Source organism: Medicago sativa, chromosome 5 (assembly GCF_051527215.1).
Source record: "Medicago sativa cultivar Bolivia chromosome 5, Bolivia_mono, whole genome shotgun sequence".
NCBI lineage: Eukaryota > Viridiplantae > Streptophyta > Magnoliopsida > Fabales > Fabaceae > Medicago > Medicago sativa.
Genome location: NC_140753.1, coordinates 34,122,399 through 34,128,398, shown reverse-complemented (window position 1 = coordinate 34,128,398; position 6,000 = coordinate 34,122,399).

Below are 6,000 nucleotides of genomic sequence, written 5' to 3'. Positions count from 1 at the left end.
TGAACCAGCCTGGTTCGCTCCCGAACCGGTCTCTCCTTCGTTTTTGGCCATCTGATCTGTTTCTTAGTTACGTGTACGGTGTGGATCTGGTTGTTGTGTATTCCTGCTTTGTCTTATGGTGCGCTACGTGTTCCTAGCCTTTGGATCTAGGGTTTTGAGGGAGTTGGATCAATCCAATGCCTCTGAGGCGTTTGGATGATCCAGATCCAACCTAGACTTTGGGCTTGGTCCTTTTCTGCATGCTGTTTTCGTTTTTGCTTGTTATTTTGCTATTTGTACACTGTTAACTGTTAGTTACACCACTGTTTGCCTAAAAACTTTGATAAAAATTCCTAAAAAATTTTGTTCAATATTTTCTTGTTATTTTTGATAAATTTTGATGTGTTTTACATGTTAATCTTGATAAAAAAAATACATGAAAATAATTTGTTCTCTGGTAACTCAATACTTTTGTTAATTTTGTTAACAATTTTGCTAAAAACTTCTAAAAATTTTGTGAACAACTCTTGTGATTGATTTGGATACTTAAGACTTGTTTCTTATGATATTTTGGCATGTTAAAAAATGGATAAAAATATATGTGAATTTGCTTGTGATTTTTGGTGCCTTTTGTCAATGTTTGTGAAGTTTTTTTTGCATGTTTTGATTCCAATATTTTGCCTCATGATGATTGATACTTGATGAATAAACTTTGTGATATGTTTGTCTTTGATTTAGTGTATTTGGTGCTGTTTGTGATGTATGGTATTAGTTTCTTGGTTTGCAAGTTATGTGAGTTTTTGTTTGTGAATAATAAATGCAAAATAGGCCTAGAATGCATCCTAATTGCTTGGCTTGATACTTTCTTCTAATTCTCATTATTAACACTGAAATGAAACCTTTGGAAAATTGTTGAAATGTGAGGATTAGAGGCCTTGTATTTGCCTTGTATTTGTGGTTGATTTTTAGGAGTATTTTGCTACTTTCTTTGATATGTTTGACATTTCTTTGTGATGTTAGTTTTACCATTTGTTATGCCACTCTTCTTTGCCTATATTTTCTACTATTTCTTATGCCTTATTCTACTAACAATCTCATCTATTTGTTTCATACATTCCATAACCATCTCATCCTCCATCTTATATTCTTAGCATTTATTTCTTGCACTTTAAATTTTGCCAAAACTTAGCATGTAAAGACTTAGGGATTTTGTAATTTTCTTTATGCTTTTAATTTCTTGCAAGGAGTAGTATGTAAACTAGGACCCGATGTAACGGACAATGGACTCTAAGGATGTACACCAACACTCACCGACACATGCACACACATCACATGTATGCTTTAGATGTATGCTTAGGAATCACGATACTTAGAAAAATTCTCTTTTCCAAAAAATGTGAACAACTTCACTCAAATAATTTTCCAAAGAAACCTTGGGATCAAAGTCCCATTGAATTTTCCCTTTTATTTTCTTAATAAATGGTAAAACCATTGCTAAATACTTTGACTAAAGTTTTTGTAAATAAATTGACCAACCTCACTCTTTTCAAATCCTCAAGCCCATGAGGCCTCTTTCTATTCCTCAACTTCTATTTTCCAAACTTTTAAAATCAAACTTAACTCACAAAAACATTTTTGGAAGAGAACTACATGGATTTTGATCCCTTAAAAGGGTATGTAGGCAAGAAGTCAAAACTTCTCCAATTCCAATAAAACAAAAATTCAAACACATTCTTCTTCCTCCAATTCTTAACCTAGCAAACCCTTAGGTGAAAATAACATTTTCAAATAGCATTTAAAAATAAAGCGCGTGTGTAGAAAGTAAAGACGGTTCCTATAGGATACTATAGTCGTTATGGGTGCCTAACACTTTCCCATAACGAAAACAACTCCCGAACCTCGATTCTCAAGGGTTTTTCTTATTTTTCCCTTCCCAAGAAAAAATGAGATATCAAAGGTTAAAAAGGTTCAAACTTAATCAATGTTTGACACCCGAAAAACCAAGATAAAACACTTAACCTAATAGGGAATGGGGACCTGATGGAAAATACTATGAAAGCCATGCCGCCGTACTGTGTTAGATGGAAAAGGGCATTAGACGTGGAAGATAGAAAGCTGTTATGTAAATCGAACATTAGGATAAAAAAATGGGTTACACAGCTTCTGTGTTCCTTAAGTAGGTAGGCCGATAAAAAGAAAGAAGGAGATGCAGGTCTGTTAAGCTATTTGGAGTCATTTCTGCCGCAAGTTGCTATATTTTATGAAAGCTTTAATCCAGGTATGGGGTGAGGGAGAAGAGTTCGAGATCATGAGTGTAAATTAACTGAGATGAATGGGAAGTCATATTTCCAAAGTTCATTCGGGGCTCGCCGCGATGGTCGTAGCCCTTCGAGAGAATAATTAAATTAATGTGCAAATTTAGAAGTGTGAGGTTAAAAGAGGATTTAGAAACATTATTAAGGTCTTGCTTGATTTAAATTATGTGAATAGTGGTAATTGATATTAATGATAATTTTTGTGTGTGCTCATGCTTGATTTTCCGCAACTATTTAGATTGATGACTTATTTAATGATTGATATAAATGTGATGTTATGTGATGTATGGGATGATGATTTGAGATGAATAAGCATTGATGATATTCTTTAGATGACAAAGTAGTGATGGTTCCGGCTTGTGTTATAGATGGCGCTCTTAAGGAGTATCTTAGGTCAACGAGGGGAGAGATAAGATGTAAGGGGGAGAACCTCCTCATCTCTAGGGTATTATGATCTTAATTGTGGGGTTGTGTAGTAGTTTCATTGTAAGTGATGCTTTGATGACCATGATGACGAGAGTATGATAATGAATGTTGTTGTAATTATGAATATTTCTAAGTTGGAGAGTGAGAGAGTCAAGGTAATTAAAGAACTTAAGACGAATGTTAGATAGGAACGTATAAGGTGTAAAAATGAATAAAGAATATAGTGTAGTCAAATCAGATGATCGTAGACGATGAGAGGGTCGTTAAGAAGAAATGTAAATAAAGACAGGGAGTTGTGAATTAAGTAATGAAATATAATAAGAATGATAATAATGGTGAATAATATGAGGATCAATTAGAAGAGAGCAAGATGAATAGGAAAGAAATAAGAGGTAATAGTTATAATGTTTGACGATAATAATAACCACCTATATCGAGAGAATAAATTCCTAAATTATAATGAAGTTTTTAGTGAGGAAAGTTACTGAAGTCGAAAGTATTGATAAGGTTAGATGATAATTCAAAATCAGAGTGACATTAAGTTTAGGGAACTGGTCGATGTTATAGATGGCAACTGAGAGAAAGTAATAAGATATAAAGCCGTGTTAATGAGAGAGTAAGTATGAAAGAGTTTATGACGAGGGTGAGGTGAATCCTAGTTGTATAGAGGGTCGACATTATAAGGAATGTTGATGGGGAAATAAACATCTTAAATAATAAGAATAAGGAATATGGCATGTTATCATAATAAAGTATCTACAGAGCCTACGATAGACGAGAGAATAGAGCATGTCTATAAAATGAATAATAAAAATAAAATAGAGGGATGTTGACGTAGGAACAAGTCGTGCTTAATGGTTGGGTTAATGAGGAGATAATGTGGTGATATAATCAGCTTGAAAGAGAGTAGTGGTGAGGAACCCTATGGCCGTGACGAAGAGTGATGACGATTGATTTTACATAAATGTATATAAATAAATACGATGAGAAATGACGATGTCCATTTTATAAGGATTATAATGATGGTGATGTTTATTGAAATTATGGTGATGATAATGGTGATGTATATTTATTTATATTTGGTGATGAAAATGGCGACTTTTAATTGTAGTGATGATAAATAAGATGATTATTTAAATTATGGTGATGATATAATGATGTATATTTATATTTGGTGATGAAAGTGGTGACGTTTTAACTATGGTGATGTTCTTGTTTTTTTTGTTGGTGCTGTTGTGCATAATTAGGGAGAGTCTTGCATTAATAGGTGATGTATTGATGATGTGAATGACGTGTATTTACTTGATGAATCGGTCCCCATGCATGCATACTAGAATTGAGTCTAGGAAATATGGTGATGAATTGGTGATGAAAAAGTCCAGTAACATATCTCTGGCAATATGGTGATGAAAAGTCCAGCAACATATCTCTGGAAACTTGGTGATGATAGGTGTGGTACCACATTCATATAGGTCTTAGGAGTGAGTCCATATGCATAAAAATTGATGATGATTTGTATTTGGTGAATAAGTGTAATTGTGTGAGACGATGAAGGTGATTATCTGTTGATATTCTTATGAAGATGGTTATTGGTGATTATATGTGTAGTGACTATTTTGGAATTGAATTGTGACATTGTGTTTTGTAAGATTTTGGGTCTTATGTCGTAATGATATTTTTTTACTAATGTGGATCGAGTTGATATAGTATATTCTTAAAGGTTTTGAATATTATGTTTGTGATGTGATACAGCTTTGACTTAATTGCTTACATGTTCTTCTCATTTATTTTATACTATTACATGTTCTCGAAACTCACCCCTTCGTTGTTTGTGTTTACTGCCTTGGCCCTGCGGTTGCGAAACCGTAGTTATATAGGTTATGAGTCTTGGAGTCAAGTACATGCCTTCCATGAAGACTTGTCTTATGTCGTCCGTTATTTTGGGGTAAAACACTGCTCTGATAGTGACACGGAAAAAGGGATATACTAACTTATTTAGTTTTGTACAAGAAAATCATTGTCTATGATGTAAAAGAAAGTATTTTCAAAAGAAAAAGATTCGATGTTAATATTATATAATTTTCAAGGAAGTGAAATCTAAATCATGTTTATTATGAGTCAATGTGATATCCTAAATCTTATGGAAGAATTCTTATATTATTCGAAAGTTTTTATTTGACACTTTTCGTTGCGAATCAAACTCTATTTTTAAATAAATATTAGTAATAATTAATTTTGGGATTTAGGGTGTCACAGTAGTGGCACTGTTTCGGATGGTTAGGTTGGTTGGCTAGTAGCAAACATCAATCAGGGATATGGTAAATCAGAGAAAAAGAAGTTCTCCAAGTGTGATTTTGAAAGGTGTGAAGTGAGGTACTCTGTACTTTCTACAAGGTACTACGCTATATGATTATGCTGTTGTTGCTTCCTCCGAGATTGACCAAGAAGATATGACGAAGTTGTGGCATATGAGGCTTGGGCATGTGAGTGAGAGGGGGATGCAAATTCTAGCTAAAAATGATCTTCTTTGTGGGCACAAAGATAAAGGATCTTGGGTTCTGTGAACACTGTGTTTTTGGGAAACTACATCGCAATAAGTTTCCTAAAGCGATTCATAGAACAAAAGGCACACTAGATTACATCAATGCTGATTGTTGGGGGCTTCACGTGTGGAGTCTTTGAGGGGTCACAGGTACTTTCTGTCGTTGATTGATGATTATTCAAGGATGACCTGAATATTCATAATGAAGCATAAGAGTGATGCTTTCAAGAACTTTAAGCGGTGGAAGGCATTAGTGGAGAATCAAACTAGGAAGAAGGTCAAGACACTGCGAACTAATAATGGTTTGGAATTTTGTTGGTCTGAGTTTAATGAGTTTTGCAAGACTGAAAGGATTTCCAGACATCATAAAGTTAGAAATACACCTCAAGAAAATGGTGCAGCAAAACGTATGAATCAGATACTTCTAGAAAAAGCTCGGTGTATGCTCTCGAAAGCTGGGTTAACAAAAACGTTTTGGGCGGAAACAGTTAACACAACATGCTATCAGATAAATCGTGGACCTCACAGAGGTATAAATCTGAAAATCCCTTATGAATTATGGTCTGGGAAATCTACTGATTACTCTAATTAGAGGGTTTTTGGTTGCACGGTCTACTATCATGTCAATGAGGGGAAGTTGGAGCCAAGAGCGAAGAAAGAAGTATTTGTAGGCTATAGGGATGGTGTGAAAGGATATAGGATTTGGTCCCAGAAGAGGGTTATTCTAAGTATGAATGT